Here is a 22,698-nt window from a genome sequence, read left to right on the forward strand (position 1 = left end):
TCGGGCCAGTTGATGCCAATTTGTGATGGGTTGCGCAACACATAATATTAATTTTCCAACATTATCTTCGAATAGCATCAAAATTATGAAATCCGAAAACCTCACAGACAAGCCTATTTCGGGCCAATTGATGCCAATTTGTGATGGGTTGCGCAACACATAATCAGAACCATTTCAATGATAAAACATCGGACAAAAATAACACAGAGGCAAATAGCGGCATTGATATTAAAGAAGACAAACAAAAGATCGAATGAAAGAAATCCTGCTTGCGCAGATTTACAAAAGACAGTTTTGCACGTACGTTTCTTAATCTTTTCTTCGTGTTTTGAATAACGTTGCACATTTTCCAAAACTCTACTCAAATTGTCTTTGATACAACTGCCGGAGAAGGATTTTCATGCTTAGGAAGGGAATGAATGTTTCCTTAATGCTATCTGACAGAAACAGCAGTAATATTAAGAAGATAAAGCACTCTTAGATTGGTAAAAATTAAATAAATTATCAAAAAATGCTCAGAAATTCTTTGCATTTGCATTCAACATTGGCGCAAATGAAAAAACAGATGAAACTTTATAAAAAGCATGAAAAACGTCGAAACTTTTAGAAAGTTGCATCAGCGATTGTCTCAAGCAAAATTCAATTTAAAAAGTTATTATTATATCATGTAATTACTTAAGAGTGATAAAAGAAGCCCTTTCAAATAATATTTGCTTCGTTTTCTCTTTTGGATTTCAGCGATATTGATGTTTGCGTAAATTATCCATATTTTTTTTTAATCGATACCATACCTCGCACGTTTCTTTCATAGAAAATAAACTTCGCAGAACATACAATTTTATCATGCGTGCAGTTTATAAACAATGTAAATTTACATTCGGCAAACCATTACTGTGCGAATAATACAACGAAATGCCGTAACGTTGGATGGAGTTAAAAACATATCCTAGAGTATGCGTCATTATCGAATGAACAAATCCCAACAATTTTTTTGGGGCTGAGCAATACAGATGATGCTTTTTAAAAAATGTTTAAATTGGCCAATTTAAGTAAATTGGTGTAAGAATAATCCTAAACACATATAAAAATTAAAAACTCACACTTTATTACATTTTTATATAGGATTGCAGCAAAGGTCAATGAGCTGAGGTCTACAAGATTTATAACTTTGTATTTATGATGATTTATTGTTAATATTCTTTACGCTTAGTTTTTTCATTATTTGAATTAAATTTGTTTCTGTTAATGGATCACTATTTGTTTCAGTTCTAGTGTTCAGTTTTGATTTAAGTGTTATCGAATATTATGAATAGGGAAGATCCCACAGCAAAGAGGCAAATCTTTTATAATTACTAAACATTTTCATCTAAAATGTATTGCAAATAATATACACATATATTTATTTCTTAAGCGCTCTGCTAATATGCATGAGATTTCCTATTTAAATGTTATCTAGTTTGTCTGTGCAATGATATCTGACATATTATTGATAACAATCCTTAGTTCTTTTATATAATGAAATGGAGACTTAGAATTCCAGCTTTTGTTTCTGGATTGAATAAAAATCTTATTTGAACCTTGTTCGGAACATCTTAGAATAACTGCCGGGTCTGGTTTCTGGTAGCGACTAAACTTCTTCCTCTGGAACAAGTGCCGTCATTAAATTCCACCATAGATCAAAATTGGGATATTCATCCCAAATTGAATTTCAGTGTAATGAAAATTACAACATTTGTGCATCAAACATATGTATAATGATTTTGCTTGATTTCTATTTATCATATAAGAATTATTCAAAAATAAAATATTACAATCGTTAAAATTTTCAACCTTGAAATGTTGCCAAATTATCATATAAGAATTATTAAACCTTGAAATGTCGCCAAATTATCATATAAGAATTATTAAACCTTGAAATGTTGCCATATTTTTCACATTATAGGCATCCTTGAATCCAAGAAAACCATTCTGGAATTATATTTCCTAGAAACATTGTAACTCAAAAAGAAAAAAGGCTAAACGGATGAAATCTCACCTAAACTATATTAAATTTTGCTCCCGATTAATCAATCAGAAGATATTTAAAAGACTTCATTAAACTAAGAACCTCAACCCAAAAGCAGTGTATCATCAAAGTAATAGAGATGGTTTTTGATAAAAAAAAATACAAGAGATGTAAGATTTCATTTTATTTAAATTTAAATCCAAGATACGATTTTGAAAAAATACATTCTTATCCACAAAATCACATCAGCCCCAAACATCAATATTTATTGTGTGTATTTTTGTCTAGGTGATTCGATTTCTATAATGCCAGCTCGTTGACACATTGCACTGTCATTATCTCAACCAAATTATCTCCTCGTAGACACCCGGGGTGGAAGGGGATTAGAAAAAGATCGTCTGCTTATTAAGAAGACGATACCCAAAAAGAGAATGCTGCATTATGCATGGGAGGATGGAGCATCCTTTCGGAGAGCACATTCTGAAGATACTTGAGCCTCCTTCACTCCAAGCGCCGCCAAGAAATAAAGCGAGGGAGGGGGGATTGAGTATATAATCCAGGGAAGGACGTGACAGTGGTATGAATAGGAAAGGAAGTGAAGTAAGGGAGGGATGTCCGACATTTATGTCTTTTGCCCACAATCGGAATTGAATAGAATTTGTAAGTTAATTTCAAGTGAGAAAAAAGAACGAAAAGAATATTAGAGTGAGTGGACGGTCGTTCATTTCAAGTTATCTCGGCATCTTACTTTATAAAGGTTAAATTTGAATTTTTACATTTGAAAATACTTTTTTTTTGTATAAAAGAAGAAAAGGGGGGGGGACGATTTTTTTAAAACATATTGTGATTGAACAAATAAATGAATGAAAAATCACGGTAATTAGTTCCGAGAAATATTTCTCTATTTTAAAGATTAGTAATAAGCTAGCTTAAATAAATTCGTCCAACTGAATAGATTGAAGGCAAGCTTATCTGTAAAACTGTACAGTTTTCCTAAATGTTTCGAAAAACTGACGAAACAAAAAGTTCGATTGTAAAAATTATGAGTGCAAAATAAAACTGGCAATTGAAATTGAAATGGTATTTTTTTCCCACACTATGGTCTATGAACAAAGCGGTATCTTTACTAATACTGAACCTTATTATTCTCCGGGAGGGAGGGGAACTTGACTTAAAAGAAAATCAAGAAAGAAGAAATGTTTAGGCATATATGTTAATGAGAAAATCTTTAAAAATTAATAGAATTAATTCTCATACGGTATTCGCGATGTGCAGAGTTTATTCTTCAATTTTGTAATTCATTTCCATAGCTTTAGGTGGAACTACCTAGTCTGTAAAGTTTCAACACGCACACACACGTTCCTCTTTATTATTAGTATAAAATAAATAGAGGTTTAATTATGTGATTTTCTTTCATTTTTAAATAAAACTAACGGAGAATTTTATTTTATATATGTGCAGTTTACATAAAGCGTAAAAAAGTAAAATTACAATAGGCAAAATTTAGAAAAACCGATGAATCGGCATTTACGCTTTTTAATTGCACTTTGATATCATTGTACTTTACTCCATCAGAACGCTTTAATGTAATACTTTTTTCAGCTATTCTGCATCTTCATATTGCTGTTGAACACTGCTGGTGGTATTTTATGAGGTTCTCAAGTTAGCATTTATGACATATTTGTAGGGACCTCGGTGGCCTGGTGGTAAAGTCTCGGCACCAGAACCAGAGGGTTTCAGATTCGAAACCCGATTCCACTGAAGAACTGTCGTGTGGCGCCGTTCTGGCGCGCGTTAAATCCTTAGGGACCAATAGTCCTCCCGCTGGTGTGACTTGGAAGTTTGGAGAGGGGGTTCCAAAACAGGTGTCGTCCCCGCCATCTGACCGCGGTTCAAAATTACGAGATTCTACCCCAAAATCCTAGTGTTGATTTAAAAAGGGGCTTAAGTTATAACTAAACTAAACTAAACATACGGTATTCATACTGAGCGGAGTTTATTCTTCAGTTATGTAATGCATTTCCATAGCTTTATGTGAAGCTGTCTGGCTTGTAGAGTGCAAACACACACGCATGTTCTTCTTTATTATTAGTATAAAATAAATAGAGGTCTAATTCCATGATTTTCTTTCATTTTGAAATAAGACGAAAGAAGGATTCTATTTTATATCTATACAGTTTACACGAAGATTAAAAAAATAAAATTACAGTAGACAAAAATTAGAAAAACAGATGAACCGGCATTTACGCCTTTAATAGCACTTTGATATCGTTGTACTTGACTCCATCAGAACGCATTATTATAATATTTTTTTCAGCTATTTTACATCTTAATATCGATGTTGAACACTGCTGGTGGTATTTTATGAGCTTCTCAAACTAGCATTTATGACATATTTGTAGGGGCCGCTGTGGCCTGGTGGTAAGGTCTCGGCACCAGAACCAGAGGGTTTCAGATTCGAAACCCGATTCTACTGAAGAACCATCATGTAAGCGGGTCTGGTGCATGTCTGCCTACACCACACCAGCGAGAGGACGTTTGGCCCCGACATATTTAACTTGCACTAGATCTGCTTACACGACGGGTCTTCAGTGGAATCAGGTCTCAAACCTGAAGTCCTCCTGTTCTGAAGCCGAGACCTTACCACCAGGCTACAGCGGTCCGCGGAGTAATGGACCACGGAGTATTGGACTAATATATGAAAGGGTTCAGAAGTTGCATGGTGAATTATTTCCCCTTCCCCCCGAATATTTTAACTTTCATTTTCCTATCCTCGTGGGCACAAATGGCGAACCCACCCCTTCAGTCTTGAGCTTGAGTCCACAAAGTTGAGCGATTTTCGAAAAGTTTTGAATGGAATTTGGGTCAATCATTAGAAAATCATTCATTTCTTTCCACTCCTACCTTCTTTTTTTTTCCCCCAAGAAAAAAAAGTCCGCCTTCAGATCGGTAGAAGCTCTCCATTGGAAGCACGTTCCGTTTTATTAAGATGAATGGGCAATTTGTTTCTAGTTAAAATGTTCTTTTTCTTTCCTCCTCCTCCCTTTTCCACCTCTTCAGTTCGCTTTTGGATTTCCCCAAAGCACGAATCCAAAACGAATCGGAATTTAAAAGTTGGCGAATCCTATGTGGAGGGTGAACTGAAAAAGGGATAACGAGTAGAAACCAGAAAACAGATTCTTTTCTGGTAAATTTTTGGTCCGGTTTTATTTGCGTTATATTATACCATGTTATTTGGATAAGTGTATGTCGCAGAACTCCTGAGGCTGATAATTTACATGCCCATTTTCTGTTTGTTTTCAAAGTTTAAAAATTTTTAACTAAGTTTTAAAAAATTAAACATGAAAAAGTGTTAGTGGTTTTCGCAATGAAGCATTTAAATATGATTTAAGTATCGTTGAATCACTAAATAACTCTAAAAATAGTAATACTACAGATAATAAAAAAAATTTCATGTTATAAATGATACAAAATAATTTAATAAAAAGTGAATATATTAATATCAAATGCAATTAGTGTCCGGTAAAATATAACATACCACGTGATAACGACATATTAGAAAGCGACTTTTCAAGAAAACCAGGCAAGTAATGATTTTTGAGAAAACATTTAATGAGATTTTCTTCTAGAAGCTTAGGAGGCCTTGGTGGTTTTAGGATAAAGTCTCGGTTTCAAAACCAGAGGGCTTCAGGTTCGAGACCCGATTCCACCGAAGAAACGTCGCGTAAGTGAGCTTGGCACACTCTAAAGCCGTTGGGGTCAAAAGTCCCTCCGCTAATGCGGTGTAGAAGCCTGGGGAGAGGGAGTGACAGCCCAGGCGTCGTCCCCGCCATATGACCGCAGCTCAAAATTACGAGGTCGCATCTGAACCAGCCCTAGTGTTGCTTTAAAACAGGGCGTTAATATAATTAAACTAAACCTCTAGAGATTTGGAATAGAAGCATTACTAAAATCTCCACAGCACAAGATGCCAGGCATAGTATTTTCTTTTTCCTGTAACCAGGAGAAACATTAGAAGGTATAAAAACTCTTTTCTACCATTGCTTTCATGTATACACAATTGAGTTACGTGACTATTGAAATTCGAAATTTTAAAATATTTTGCTGAAGAATCCATTAAGTTATGTACAAAAAAATATAGTTGAAAATTTATGCAATCAAAAGTTTTCGAAGCCAATTGATCAGCAAAAGCAATTAGTTAATATTAAAAATAAATGATTTATGAATATTTTAGTAAAGAAAATGTGATTATTCAGCATTAAGGACAGTTGAGAAATTTCAAGAAAAATTTGTGACCAAATTACATTTCTGGATGTTGGCTACTCTGGTATGCCCTGGTTTTCTTATTTTGTTTCCTGTGCTTTGTTTTAATTTGCACTTCATGTTTTTCAAATTCTTCTATAATTTGTAATATATTAAATCTTCCAGTAGGCTCTCACGTTCCAGTGGGTTCTTAAATTTCTAGTACTTCTTTGGCCGTCTTTTTGGGTAGATAGGCGTAAATGGGTTAAATAAAAAAATGGAAATTACTATTAGGGTATCCCATAAGTTTCTTTCTTATTTCTAATATGAAATGAATACACAATATTTAGTGTTTAAGATATTATTTATTTTGTTATATAAGAACCCTTTTGTACTATTACCTTCTTCCATTTCTCAGGAAGCCTCAATGTGCCTTCTTTCCAAAACTGTTATGTTTTGGACAGGAAATAATCGCTCGAGGCGAGCTTTTATTTCGCTGATGGATTTCAAGTGCTTATCGTGAAGAGAATTATTTAAGGACAAAGAAGTAATAATCAGATGGAACGAGATCTGGAGAGTATGCAGGATGCGGTGAAACATCCCAATCAAACTTTAAGAGCTTCTCTCTTACGACTAATGCAATATGTGTTCTCGCGATGTCGTGATGAAAAACAGCGCCTCGTCCGTTCATTAATTCTGGCCGGGTTTTTTTTAAATTAACAGCTTTTAATTGATCCAATTGATGACAGTATTTCGTAGAATTTATTATTTCACCTTGAGGAAAAATCTCGTAGAAAATAACGACTTTCCAATCCCCCCAAATGGACAAAAGATCTTTTTTGCGGTGTTGCAAACGAAACATACTGTAAAAGAGCTCTGGTATGACTGAAACCGGTGACATAGATGGCTAATAGATAAACCGTCATGTTTGCACAAGCAGAGCCAGATAAGGCCATTCATAGCACGATGAGAAACTTTTGAGACACCCTGATTTTATTATAAATTCTATGCATTCATATTCTAATCAAATCAATTAAAATCACGACTGTCAGAAACAGTTTTCAGTCAAGCAGCCGATGTAACTACTTAATTTTCAGACAAATTTGCAAAAGTTCTCTATATATATTTATACATTCGCTTGATCTGAATAAAATTTGAAATTACTCAAGAATCAATACACTCCATTCCCCCCCCCCAACGCCGTTTACATGGAAAGCGACGTTGGGGGGGATGGAGGGGGGGAATAGCTTTAGCTTTAAAAAATTTTAAATTTTTATTTGTTGACCTTGCAATTTTGTGAAAATTGTCAATCATTTTGCAGTCTGAACAAAATATTGATACAAGAAGAAATTTATTTTACTTGGTTTCCTTATTCAAATAATTTAAATACAACATCAGATAAAATATATAAAAAGGAGTTTTAAAACGAATCCAGTTTTTGATTTAACCCTTGTACAGAGGAGAAGAAATGTTCCAAGACTATCAAAATTATTTTGAAAACGTGAAATTTGTTGCGATTTAATTCCACACTTAGCAATATTTTATATTTTTCTTTCTTGTATATGTAGTAGTATTTACTTTCCGTATTTACCAAATTTTGAGATAAAGCCAACCAGGGGTTGACTGTCTGTCAGTCTGTGCTTTCAAAAGCATGTAAGCGCGATAACTCGAAAACGTAGGGACTTAAATATATCAAATTTGATAAGTGATTTTATGACTATAATTATAGTTATTGTGATTCTGCATCAAGTTTTGGATTCAACCGTTTGGGGAAAACATATCTAAAACACAAATTTGATTTTCGTATACTATTAACCGTATGCCAGGAATGAATCGCTCAAATCTTCTCCAAGAATATCACGATAAATTAAGTAAAAATGCTAATTTAGCTCAGAAAGTTAATATTTCGTAACTATTGTAAGCCATTGCTATACAAGACATTTTAGGCATAATGTCTTTATTAGAAAACAGACGAGAAATTTTGGGGAGCCATTTTTGGCGATTATAAATATAATATTATACTATTAATCAAAGAGAGTTTGGCACACTCAAGAAGAAAACTATTCTTATTCCTAGAATAATATTGATTTCTGAATAAGGAACTACTTTCAAATATATTATTTTATATATTTATTTAATAAGTATTTTATTATTGTATACATATTTTATATATTTATTAATATGTATTTATTTTGTAAATATTTTAATGCATTCATTCTCTTTAAATGATATTTCAAATGCTCTATTAAAGAATGAATAAAACAAGTAAGGTTTCCAAGGTTGTTCCACTTTAGCAGGGCTTTCGCAGTTAATTTAAAGAAATGTTGAATTATAATTGTTCTGTCTTAAAGTTCAGCTGAAATTTCGTCGCGCTCAAAGAAATACTCTTTTCATAATTCAATTCATATTTCTTGCTCTTTGCAGCATTTTTGGTCGATGATGCTAAAATATTCGTGTTGTTGTGTTTCAGGTAAGAAGGGAACAATGATTACAAGGACGACAGCCATCGCAGCAGAAATCAACGTCGGTTGATTGGCCATTAACCAGGTGAGTCTGATTATCAAGCATATGTATATATATATAATACTATGATTAAATCTATATAACTTTCATAATTATGGTTGTAGTGATAAAAAAATATTTTTATGGCAACTCACTTACTTTTTCTGCTCAAATTGACTAGCGCATTTAAAAAGCATGAAGGCCTTCGGAATGCTGCACGTATGACGATAATAGGCGGCTTAAAATCTTTGCAAAAAAAGAGCGTTGTAAAAGTCCAGTGTTTAGACAAGAAAAAAAGATGGATTTGGGGGAGGGGATGATAAAAGTGGGCAGACTTTTAAAATGCCCACCTTCGCAGAAGATAACTCATTGCTTGCAGTAGATTGTTGACAACAATGACAAATGTAAAATCAGAGGAAGAGTCTGTATAACCACTCATTGTGTGGCATCTTTCAATTCTGATCAGTCTCATGGATTTGATGTGTATACTTCAGATTTCACCTAATCACCAAACCAGAAATTCATTTTAAAGTGTCGAGGGACTGAAGAGGCCACGAGCCCACATAGTTACGGGAGATGACTCTATCATCAAAGTGTTGTTACAATATTCGTCGAACACATGTGATGGCGGGTAAATTAGTACCATCCATACAATGTCATTAGTAACTTTTTGCTGCTGCAATTATGCAACATTTTTGCATACTAACATTTTTGATGGATCATTTTTTTTACATCTATGGAAGTATTCGTAGAAGCATTGTTCTCTGGATAAATGTGCTTACGATGCTACAAAGCACAACCATTTTAATTTCTGTAATGGCTTGCGTGGGTGCCACCCTAAAGGGCAGCCAGTTTGCTTTCCCAATTGATAAAAAAACCTGCCTTATCCGTCCATAATATTCGTAGTGGCCATCACCTATTTTCATCATATCTGGTGAAGAAAAATTTCGTAAAATTGACACATTTTTGCTCGTCTCCGGGTTGATGACTATTACATTTACATTAAATTATTTCAATTGTGTGTGTGTGTGTGTGTGTGTGTGTGTGTGTGTGTGTGTGTGTGTGTGTGTGTGTGTGTGTGTGTGTGTGTGTGTGTGTGTGTGTGTGTGTGTGTGTGTGTGTACAATATATATGTTATTCTATTCATTTTTGTCCAAACCCAATGAATTTTGTGCACCTATTACAATCATAAATTACTAATATGAACATTTTATTTATTTAAAGCTTGGATCTTTTTAAAGCAAAACATAATAAACGAATAAATTCTAACAATCACATTAGCTTTGAATGATGTGCAAAAATTGTAGTAAGGAAACGAATAGAAGTAAATTTGGTAATTTTAAAATGTATAAAACCTATTCAGAAATAAAGACAATTCGTTTCGATTCGTAAAATTGAAACTGTGATGATTGCTATTTTCTGTGTTAAAATAATGCTTACTTTATCTCAAAATTCATTTATTTATTGAACTGAATACGAGGTTGGGTAGCTCTATACAAAGAGGAACACCAAATAGGAATTAAAAGGCTCAATCAAGCACAAAAGTAAAAAAAAAGTACATTCCTTTTTAAATTGGTAAAAACAGTAAGTTAATATAAACAAAAAAGGATTTTATAAAAGGAAAAGAAATAAGGAATCCGGCCTGAAGATTTTCTCAAGGGTCACCCTCAGGCAGGGATTCAAACAAAGGATTTTTTTCTGTGAGGGGTCTGACTTTCATCCAACAATATTGACCCATAGTGACCCGAATTTATATATATATATATATATATATATATATATATATATATATATATATATATATATATATATATATATATATATATATATATATATATATATATATATATATATATATATATATATATATATATATATATATATATATATATATATATATATATATATATATGGACGAAAGTCTGACCTCTCACAGAAAAAATCTCTTGTTTGAATCCCTGCTTGAGGGTGACACTTGAGAAAGTCTTCAGACCATATTCATCAATTCTTTTCATTTTTTTTAATCCTTTTTGTTTATATTAACTTATTGTTCTTACTATTTAGGTTAAGTTCATCTGTGTTTTAGTAGTAGCAGCATTAATGCTCTCAAAATACATTTAATCTTTTTAAATTTTTCTTAGTTCGATTCAGAAATAATTTTTTAATTGAAATTTCATGATGCTTGCATTTTTGATTAATTCCTTTTTAAATATTACTTAAAACATAAATTTTAATTAAACTGAAATTGGCTTTACAAAAAAAACCTGAATGGCAAAAACAAAGAGTGTTATCAAATTGAAAGAGAAGTTTAAAATGGTTGGAACAGTCATAACCTCATGTTGTAGTTTTGCAATAAAAAATGTAATTAAGTATTTTAATGAAAAATAAAAAAAACTCGCAAGTGGAGTGAAGAGTCTTAGTAGCATATATATTAGTACATGGAAAAATGACCACTGTCCATCTGATATTAAAAGATTTACCTTACATATATGAGTCCGACATTAGATTGTTGATGACTGTTTTTATCGTCTATTACATGTCTATCCAATTTATAATTAGTTAGTAATATGCATTATGACTTTAATTTATTTATAATCCGATAACTGCTGAATCAGGGTCATAATAAAAACACTAGCACACACTTTTCCATAAGTTATTTTGGAAATATTTTTTACTTACTTCTTTTTCATATTTTGTAATGGATACTATAGAAGCCTTTAAGCTTAAATGTATAGTACTTGCTCTACTGGAACGCTTTAATTGTAAACACCATACAGGTTTAATTAAATGATTAATTGGTTCTATTCGCCATATCATCCGGAAAATATTATCTCGAATTCTGTGTCAGTCATAGAATTTGATGCCAAAAATTGTTATCTCGGCATTATAGGTGTGGCTATTTCGTGCTTTGTTCCAGAAGTGAAATTCTCTGAGACGTTCCATTGTTTCTTGCGGCCATCAATATCCAAAATGACGCCCACAGGGCGTAAATACAAAAGGGTGTTGGTCAGTTTATGGCAAAAAGGATAAGCCATTCCACAAAGCTTTAAATACCCACTTCGAAGAAAATTCATTCTGATTGCTAGGATGGTGAAAAAATAAGTGATTCGCCCAGGAAGTTACTACAGTCTATGGATCTATTATGAAACTATTAGGAAAAGGAGAGTTATTCTTTTTTACCATTTGCAATTTCCGATATGTTCATTATTTTAATTTTTAAAATTCGTGCGGTTCTTGATACCATGTTTTGCGACAAAGAAGCTGTTATTTTTAGAATTAAACATTGTAAAATAATACCAACAGTAGTGATCTTCCCAAATCATTCTCACATATTCTCTAGTGAGGAATTATCTCATATTTTCTAGTAAAGAATTCTCTAAAAAGAAATTATCTCATATTCTATACTAAGGAATTATCTCATATTCTATACTAAGGAATTATCTCATATTCTCTAATACGGAATTATCTCATATTCTCTAGTAAGGAATTATCTCATATTCTCTAGTAAGGAATTATCTCATATTCTCTAGTAAGGAATTATCTCATATTCACTAGTAAGGAATTATCTCATATTCTCTAGTAAGGAATTATCTCATATTCTCTAGTAGGGAATTATCTCACATTCTCTAGTACGGAATTATCTCGTATTCTCTAGTACCTCGATCAATACCATTTGCATGGTTATGGCATACTATAGTACCAAAATGTTAACCTTTGGTGTGAATTTAGGATCTTTACTGAATGCATCGTGTGATCTTTGGACAGATGTTTTGGCGATTAATCCCTATATGGATTAAAAGTATGCGAAATTTGAAAGCGTTTTAAACGCGTTCTATACTAAAGACATTAAATCCGTGAAGTGAATTTTATCTGTCTAGCTCTCTTTTGTTGCAATCATTCTAACTTATATTCGACCAGCCTGACAAACAGTATACAAAATACGAATTAGTTTCTTGTTTCTTGCATTTTATTCTAAAGATGGAATTAGTTTCTTGAGTTCTATTCTAAAGATGTTAAATCTGTGGAATGAATTTTATCTATCTAGCTCTCTTTTGGAGCAATCGCTCTAACTTATATTTGAACAGTCGAACAAACAGAGATTTTGCTCAAAATGTGATAAAAATCTACAAATTTAGTTCTAAGTTCATGCACCAAATTTCATTCGTCTAGCTCATAACAATTTTGAATTATCTTTGTCACAGGCAGACGGATTTTTTCAAAAATGGGTTTTTCGAACTGAGGGAGATCTAAAAAAAAGACAGATTCTTAAAAATTTATAATTTAATATTTTTGACAATTATAATACTTTCTCTATACTTCGCATACATGAAAGTAATGAATCGAAATTTTGGTGCTTTTGTCTAATAAATCTCTAAATAAAGTAACCGAACCATTGAAAACTGGAATGGATTTAAAAAAAAGAATTTTTAAAAATATTGAGAAAATATTATTGTGTGATCCACAAAATCAATCATTGAAATTTAAATTTAAGAGAAAATTATTTTGTACGGTAATATGGTACAAAGTTAGTCAGAAATAAAATAAAAATTCTTATCGAATTTTATTAAAAGCCGTTTCTAACGAATTCTTTCTTTTCCAGAAATACTTATTTGTCAATTGTGCAAAACTCTATCCTATAAAGCGTTTCCAACGATTTTTGCATCATTTATATCTCATGACGCAGTTTACAGATAGTGTGTCATCCTATAAACCTTATCATTTTAAAATGAACTGAAATCAAAGTTTCAAGATAGATTTCTCTTATAAATTAAAGGCAGACACGCGAAATGGCAATGTTAAGTCAGACATCTGACTCTCCACCCCGCCACGAAGGCACACGGATTTAAACCATAAAACTGACTGACCAGACCGCCGCAACAGCAACACTGGCGGGAACTATGGTTGAGTCCTAAGAGCCATCACCGGCCACGGTACAACCCTCCGCGTAGGAAGAACGTCCCGTGATCGATGGGAGGGGTCAGATCCCAAACCTATTTGTGTACCCTCCAGGGTGGCGAGATCCAACCACCATGCCGGAAGCATCTCATCCTCATTTCGAGGTGCCCCCCCGAGGGTTAATGGCAATGTTAAAGACAGCTTTGCTAGATTTTCTTCATTTGTTGCTGTTTAAACTTCGAACTTTAAAGGCAAGTCTATTCACAAAAATAAAATCACACATTTATTCATGTGAATGTTTTTACAATTTAGGACATGTATTTCTTTATAACGTAGGATATCAGAATGTGGTCATTTTTTTTTAATTTCCCATAATTGATATGAAAATAATGTTAAGACTTAGGAACAGTTGAAAAGAATACTATATGACTAAATACAGCATTTAAAAAGTTCAGTCCTTTTACTTCAGTTTCTGGCTCTGTACATTTCTTCAAAAAGATGATTTCTTAGGAGGGCTGTGCCTCTATAGCGTCTATAATGATCATCATTTTCCCTGCTATTTCAATCTGAAACGAAGAATACAGTTAAATGTAAACTGAGTGATAGAATTGACAAGACTTTATTCATCATCGGAGACTCTGGATTTGTTCAGAAATAGAAAACTAAAATATAGGCTATTAATAACGATGATTTAATTTAAAATTATCTCATTTTAAAATTTATGCAGTGTGATTTTAAAATAATAAATAGATCTCCTGTTTTGTGTTTCTGTTATCCATTGACGGCAGCACCATTTGAATTTTATTAATTTTCTATGATTTGAATTTTGCTAATTTGCTTGATTCTGACTATTGAGGGGTTCGGTGGCCTGCTAGTAAGGACTCAGCTTCGGAACAGGAGGGTTTCAGATTCGAGACCCGATTCAACCACAAAACCGTCGTGTAAGTGGGTCTGGTGTACGCTAAATCCCGCTGATGTGGTATGGAAGTTTGAAGAGAGGGTTGGCAACTCAGGTGTCTTCCTCGTCATCTGACCGCGGTTCAAAATTATGAGGTCCGTCCCAAAATAGCTCTAGTGTTGCTTTAAAACGGGACGTTAATATTACTAAACTATCTGATTTTTGAATTATTCATGATTTGGATGATTAAAAAATAAATTTTAATGTTGATTTTAAATAAATATATGAACAGCATTAAAGTCATGGTTTCTAATTTTATTTTAGAATTCCTTTTTATTTACACTCCTAACGAAAAAACGGAATTTGATCTGACTTTTAGGAAACAAAAAATAGCATCGTTTTAAAATTTTACTTAAACTATACAAATCTATGAAATAAAATTTTTAAAAAATCTTTCTTATCTATACAAAATTTGTTATCTAATTCTATAGAAATGAAGAAAATTGGCGCCTTGAAAGCAAAAATGTGTATATTACTATGAATAAAGGGAGAAAAAATCTTGAAGTCTCGTCATTTTTCAAAGCAATTTTATGCAAGAAAATCTATTGTTTTTTTAACAAGGATTCGAAACCCTCTTGTAAATCCGAAGAGAGAATTTGCAGGAAAAGGCAGGGGGAGGAAAGATGGCAAACGGATGATTGATCTCGGAAGATATTTCGAAATTTGTGGTTAAAGTGAGTGAAAGGGCGGGCTTGTGCTATTTTTCTTCATTCAACGGAATAGGGAGTGAGAAATTTTGAGCGATGATGGATGAATCTTTTTGTTGTTGTTAAGAGCAAATAATCTGAAAGAGTTATTTGCTACTAAGTTACTATAAAAAAAAAGTGCTTTTTTTTATATTCTTACGCGCTTTTAAGCTTGAATATTAAGATTTTCTTTTCATCTTTTGCGGTTTGTTTCCGATATTTCTTTTTTTTTTTTCCTTTCTTTTGATAAATTGAATGGTATGTTGGGATTAGCTATCAGGATGATATCTTACATTTAACCGAGTGTTATTCCCAAATATTGCATGGCATTTTATTCTGTTTGAGGTTCGTGATTGTTGTCTATGTGGATTAAATTTGGAATAAAATCGTTAGTTTTTGTTTAGTTGCGTTAATTCTTTGCGGCGTGCTATCCTTTAAAGTGTAAACTAAAAAAATAAAAACTGTTGATGGCCTATCTGGAACTATAGGAGAAAGCAGGTAAAATTTCGCGAAGATTATGCTCACCGTTTTGATTCTTGGATGTTCCTTCAGCTCGAACCAGTATCTCTAGAGATACGAAGTCGCAGTACAGCTCGAAAATGACTAAACTCACTTGCATACAAATGAAAAAAACGTTTCATCATGCCAGTACAGCAGATTTGGCATGTCCCTCCACTACAAGGAGGCCTGCTCACTGGCCGCTATCCGAGGTCCATTCTTGAAGCATTCTCAGCGTTTCATAATGATTGGTAGACCTCTTCGTTATTTCTAATACAATGAATTTAAAATGAAAGTTGATTCTTATTATTTTTAAAATAAAATAAGCTTATTCTTTATTATAGCTTATAATAAATTTATAGCTTATATTCATATATAATTTATAAATTGTACAAACCTAAACATTTATAGAAATAAAACTATGACTCAAATGATTAAACTTAAGAGCCGACATAAACAGGCAAATAAAAAAAAGAAAAAGAAAAGAAACTAGAGGCCAGACGATAATGCAGACTTCGCCGCCATAAGAGGATTCTCCGCTGAAGCATTAATTTCACCTCGCAATCTAATCAAAGTTCAAAAAGAGAAGCGACCTTCCCTATCTCCTCCCCCTCACCAAAATAATCCTTGCATATTTTCACAGAGGGACGGACATTAGAGAGCCTAAATTACATTGGAAGGGAGCATTTTATTATCAAATGAAGTAAAGGATGTGAGTTGTCTAAAATAAAATTACCATTCATAGGGGAGACATGTCATAACGTGGATTCATATTTATAATACCATTTCGAGCCTCGATGTCATCTGTGATAATAACTAGGTAGAAGTGGCTTGCATTATCATGATAGAAACTTTTCCGAGAAAAGAAAAGATTAAAAAAATTGAAAATTAAAGGAAATGGGCTGTAAGCGATGTGAGGAAATATTTTCCAACTAACTTCTAGAATCTGCAGCGTTGCGCTGTATCTCCAACATAGGAACTCATTATTTGTAGCGATTTTATTTAACTTTGTTGCAATAAACCCCATCATCATTGTTGTTTTCATGCTGATTCTGTTTTGAGTATGATATGAGCTGATCGACGCCGGTGGGTGCTCTTGCAATTGCTGAGCAGCTGCATGCATAAATTTCTAATTGAGCTTTTCTTTTTCAAAATAATTCGTATAACCATCCCCCACCTAAACCAATTGAAACCCGCATAGTTCCTTTTGATATAGTATTCATGTGATTATTGGCAGTATAGTTCACATTTTCCTAAGAAAAAATGCAGATTAAACTCGCTATCCAATAGCAATATCCAATCCCCATTAAAGTCTTTATCTTGTAGTGAATAACTTATAAGCTAGTTAACAGCTACGCTACCCGAGAAATTGCTTTTGTATCATGGTCATGTTACTGGGCTGCGAACCATAAGGTCCCAGGTTCTATCCTCGCTCATTCCAATCCGTCACAATGGTGACCTCGGGCGATGAACCTTCATACAGCTGTTATGGCGCCATCTACCCACAGCAAACCAAAGTCGTCAGATTCACTTGACACAGCAAAAGCAGCCAATCACCCACACACGCTCGCCATAACGCTTGACGCTGCTCAGATAGGTACAGGCGCATTAGACTCGACAGTTAAATACATCACCACTCAACAGCCATATCGTTCGTCTCACCTCCGACTGACTGGAGGGAGAGTCTGTGGTGAAAGCATATAAGCCAGTTAACAGCTACGCTACCCGAGCAATTGCTTTTGTATCATGGTCATGTTACTGGGCTGCAAACCATAAGTTCCCAGGTTCTATTCTCGCGCATACCAATCCGCCACAATCTATCAGCTCTCTTGCTAGATTTACGCATGGTTGCGTAAGCGGCTGCTTATGTATGTGTTTGTCTGTAGGGATTTTACAAACATGTTAGTCCTAGAGAATTCCCTCAAAAGTATGCTTAAAAAGTGGGAATGTGCACGTCGGAGCAATTTTCTAAATTTCAATTGAAATTTTGATACATTAAAAACCAGTGGAAGTTGTTTCTCTTAAGCTTTTCGGTATACTCCGAATTAAAGATGTTATCCCAGAGAATGTCTTACATGATATCGGCGTATAATAATGTGCCGAATTGGTATGAGCAAGGATAGAACCTGTGACCTTGTGGTTCGCATTCCAGTAACATGACCATGATACAAAAGCAATTGCTCGGGTGGCGTAGTTGTTAACTGACTTATAAACTATTCACCACAGACTCTCCCTCCAGTGAGTCGGAGGTGAGACGAACATGGCTGTTGAGTGGTGATGTATTAGCTGTTGATTCTAATGCGCCTGAACTCATTTGAGTAGCGTCAAGCGTTATGGCGAGCGTGCGTGGTTGCTGATGCTGCGTCAAGTGAGTCTGACGACTTTGGTTTGCTGTGGGTAGATGGCGCCACAACAGCAGTACGAAGGTTGAAGGTTCATCGTCCGAGGTCACCAATGTGGTGGATTTGCGATGAGCGAGGATAGAATCTGGGACCTTGTGGTTCGCAGCCCTGTAACATGACCACGATACAAAAGCAATTGCTCGGCTAGCGTAGCTGTTAACTGACTTATAAGCTTTCACCACAGACTCTCCCTTCAGATAAGCTATTCACCACAATAAGTACAAAATATTAACCATCGGTATGAATTTAGCAATTTTGATCAATTTATCGTGAGATCCTTGGTAAGTGTTTAGGCGATTAATACTTTCCATGCGATTAATGGTATCCAAAAATCGAATTAGTGTCTGCGATGCATTTTTCCCAAATTACTGAAACAAAAAATTTGACATAAAACTAGACTTGTAATCAAAAAATCACATACAGAATTTGATGTATTTACTATTGATTTATTATTGATGATGATGTATTATTTCGTTTACATGCTTCTGAAAATAATGACGAACAGACAGTCAAACGCTTGTTGGATTTGACTGAAAATTTGATAGGTGTCTACATCATAGATGGGAAATCTGTGCATAAAATTATGTCTATCTAGAATTCTTCGTTTCGTAGTTATCGTATTAACTTACATTCGAACAGCCGGACAAGCAGACTTCCTCTGAACGTATTTTGCTTACATTTTGTTAGATATCTACAGATCTGTTGTAAAGAGTAGATAGGCAAATAGATAGACAAATCTGATAGACAAATTTCATCTGTCTATCAAAGCATTTTTAAATTATCTTCGTCATAGACAGATATTTTCTAATAATGTGTTTTACGAACTCGAGGAAGTCTAAAAAATGGAGATTCGTCAAAATTCAAACTTCTGACTTTTTGTTGACGATTTTGACAATATTTTTTCTATACTTCGTGTACGAGAAAGTAATGAATTGAAATTTTGCCGTTTTCCCGCTATAACTCATTAAGATATTACTATGCAAAAATGATATTACATAGTTTTAAAGATTAAATAAAATATTTTTAATATTAATTATTTGGTTAGCGTACAATAATGAATTCAAGAAACAATGCACATAATTTCGAGAAAAAAATAATAATTGAACGGAAACACAAATCTCAACCAACTTTCAGGAACCGAGTTTTTCTCTTATAATTTCTTTTCATAGATTTAATGAAAATTTCCTAGCATTCCTTGGTGAAATGACAGCTATTATTTCCTTTTGGGTCAAGAAATAAAGTTTTTACATTTTAACTAGAACCATTTTTCATGACCTTAATTGATTCAATGTAGAAGAAATTTTATCTGCTAAACAAAGAAATTTAATTCCAAAATTTCAGCTGCAGCGTTAGTACAAAACTTGTGCTGAAGCAGACTATAATAGAAACCATCTTCCCATTGGTAACATCATCATATGAACTTCAGCTTCCTCTGCATCAAACCCAAATCAGTTATCAAACAAATCATTTTGCAGAACAATATATATACTTTGAAGAAGTCATTCCCTACATTCTCAATAGTGACGAATTCAGCAATAGTAATCTACCCTTTAATTTAGAAGAGGTTTAAAGGGATATCCATGAGATTTTCCAATACTCTCTCCAGATAATAAAGAATTAGAATTGCCATTAAAAATCTTCCCAATGGCTACAAGTGCAATTTATCTATATCTATCTATACTTTCAATAAAGCTCAGTGCGTGCGTGCGTGCGTGTGTGTGTGTGTGTGTGTGTGTGTGTGTGTGTGTGTGTGTGTGTGTGTGTGTGTGTGTGTGTGTGTGTGTGTGTGTGTGTGTGTGTGTGTGTGTGGCACTCTACAGGCCAGACCGTTCTACCTACAGCTACTAAATTTGGCATGTGTGTACTTTGGAGGCCGGAAATGTGCACCTCAGAGCGATTTTTTTTTTTTGAATTTTTAATTAGAATTTTACCTAATAAAAAATTACGCGAAATTTTGGCGTTTTCCCGCTATAACTCCCGAAATTATTATCGCACAAAATTGATTTTTACATCATATTTAAGTTTAAAAAATAATCTTCTCAATGATGCTAACTTTTTAACCAGCAAATTAAATTTCTATTTTTAATGAATTTTTAAACTATAATTTAATCATACTTTTCGACGATTTATTTCGCACAAAATAAAAATAAAATTTAAGCTGCACTAGCACGTTGCATGTTAATGGGGAAAAATTAATTTTTATCAACGCGTTGCCATCATATTGACCAAAATTCAAATTAAAAAATAAGTCAAATATCATTCCAAATTAAATATATAAAAATCTAATTTTCAGTTCGTGTCTGTATGAAATAAAATAAATATGAAACGTGATATTTTTTAAGTAAATGCAAGGGAACATTTTCTATTATCTTTCATAATACCTATATTATTAAATGAATTAAATAATTCTATTTAAGACAAATATGGCTTAATATATACAAGATATCTACTCTAATCGGAGCCTAGAAGCTAATTCTAAATCTTTAGTAACAGACATACATCTACTAAGAAATGGTTTAAGTGAAATAAGTAATTATTTTTTATGTAAATGGAATCAATATATGCTGATGAATTACGAATTTTATATTTTTACATATATCCTCTGTTCTGTTAATCATATTTAACAAAATATTCTTAAGACGCTAATATTTTAAATAAACAGAGTTGCATTCTAATTAACTGAATCAATCACTAAAGTAGACCGATTTATGAAAATTTTAATATCATTGTTCTATAAAAATGGGTAATTTTAGATCACTTCATCGACCATTTCAAAGAAGCCAATCATCTCCCAGAGTTTCTCAAGAGTGATTGGCCTAGATTATGAAAATAAGGATTGTTCTAATATTATAGAGTTCAGAACTTAATAAACCGATCAGATTTGATCGCAGAAGCGAGAACCGCTTATTTATTTATTTAAAAGTTGGAATGTCAACAATATTTTTTCATAATATGATTCCTTAGGACCGAAAGGCTGTCTAAAATTTAAACTTCATAATTTTTTGAAGTATATGTATAAACCGAATAAAATAAAATATTATTATCGACAGAATTTAAATCTTTTTGAAAATAAAGCTGAAAACTGAATGTAAAATGAATCTGTGAAGTTTTTATATTGTGTAATTCTTTGAGATATTATAAATCATGAAAATTATTTTGTTGTAGATGTAAGACTTCAGACTTCAATGCCAAACGACTCTGCTTTCACTTCTCGTATTTTTTTTAAATACATGCTTGGTTTCAGTAAAAAATGTCTTTCTATTAATTGCAGTTTATTTATCTATTATGAGACCAAGTTACATAAAATATTAATTGAACATTTTAGCGAGCATTAATACTGGTTAACCAGCTGGTCGCCAAAGCGGCTAGTTAGCAATACATTAAGAAATTTGGAGCATAAATACTTGAAAATATTCCTACCGAATGGCAAACAACAAACAGCAACCCTTGTGTTGTTTGAAAAGCAAGACCTCGATCTAACTTAACTAAGTTAGTATCGCGTACAAGACGTCAATATTCAAAGAAAATTCATTGATTTTTTTAATTTAAATAATTTTGTTGTGAACTTTATTTTCACTAAATTTCATGTTCTATGCAGTCACTATATTACCAGAGTAATTTTTGCAACAAATTACTTGCACATTTTGTAGTTAAATTTAATTAAAGCTTTGGCATTAAAAACAAACTATTAACCTTAAAACTCTTCTCCCTTTACGTTCTTTCTTGCTCCGTAATTAATTAATTTTGTTGCCAAAACAGTCTGAAATCAGCGAAGATTCCCATAAAACTTTTCCCAGTTAATGCTGAAAGGGGCATCTGCTCGTTTCTTCCGATAGCAGGAAGCTTCGCAAAATTTATAGTCTGCTGTAACCAATACTAATGGCTGCCGAATATCGTTGTCAAAGATGGTGAAGCCTTTAGCGTTTAAAAAAAAACGACTTCTTAATCGCAGTACTATCTTTCAAAAAAAGCATCGTCGCGGAGTTAATATTTTGTCATTAATAATGTAGAACATTTTTTTTTTTAGATTTTTTTTGTGTAAAGAAATAAATATTGCAATAGTCGATTTAATAAATTTCCACATTTTAATCATCTCAGGGTTTGAAAAAAAAATATTTTTGAAATTATTTGTGTTTGTTTGTGAACAGAGAAACTCAAAAGTTTCTGTCGATGTTTTTTCTTTTTATATAATTTCTATCAAAACAATTGTGGATATATTGACTTATGGCTTATAAATGGTTTCGATGGATAAAAAATTTTACAAGCTAAATGAATGAAATTCGTTATACGAACTTCATAACCTAGTTAATTTTGTTCGAAATCTCTTGAAAAGAAGTTTATCTGTCCCTTTGTGTGCATTCGACTCTATTACTCGTAAACATTACGAATTAGATATGAAATTCATAACTTGGCTTTACAATTTGAATTATGAATTTGTATCAAATTGTGTACCAAATCTCTCAACGGATAGAAAGTTTATTTATTTTTTTTGTATGTGTTTATGCAAAA

At 32.9% G+C, this 22,698-nt stretch overlaps 1 protein-coding gene across 2 annotated transcripts in view; it reads left to right on the top strand.

The window, feature by feature from the left end:
- LOC129961674 (glutamate-gated chloride channel-like) overlaps window positions 1–22,698 on the top strand; it is a 307,445-nt gene that overhangs the window by 214,717 nt on the left and 70,030 nt on the right. For both annotated transcript variants that reach the window (XM_056075205.1, XM_056075206.1), the window contains exon 2: window positions 8,718–8,794. The gene's annotated coding sequence lies outside the window, so the exon portion shown is untranslated. The remainder of the gene's footprint in view (window positions 1–8,717; window positions 8,795–22,698) is intronic.

Source organism: Argiope bruennichi, chromosome 2 (assembly GCF_947563725.1).
Source record: "Argiope bruennichi chromosome 2, qqArgBrue1.1, whole genome shotgun sequence".
Lineage (NCBI taxonomy): Eukaryota > Metazoa > Arthropoda > Arachnida > Araneae > Araneidae > Argiope > Argiope bruennichi.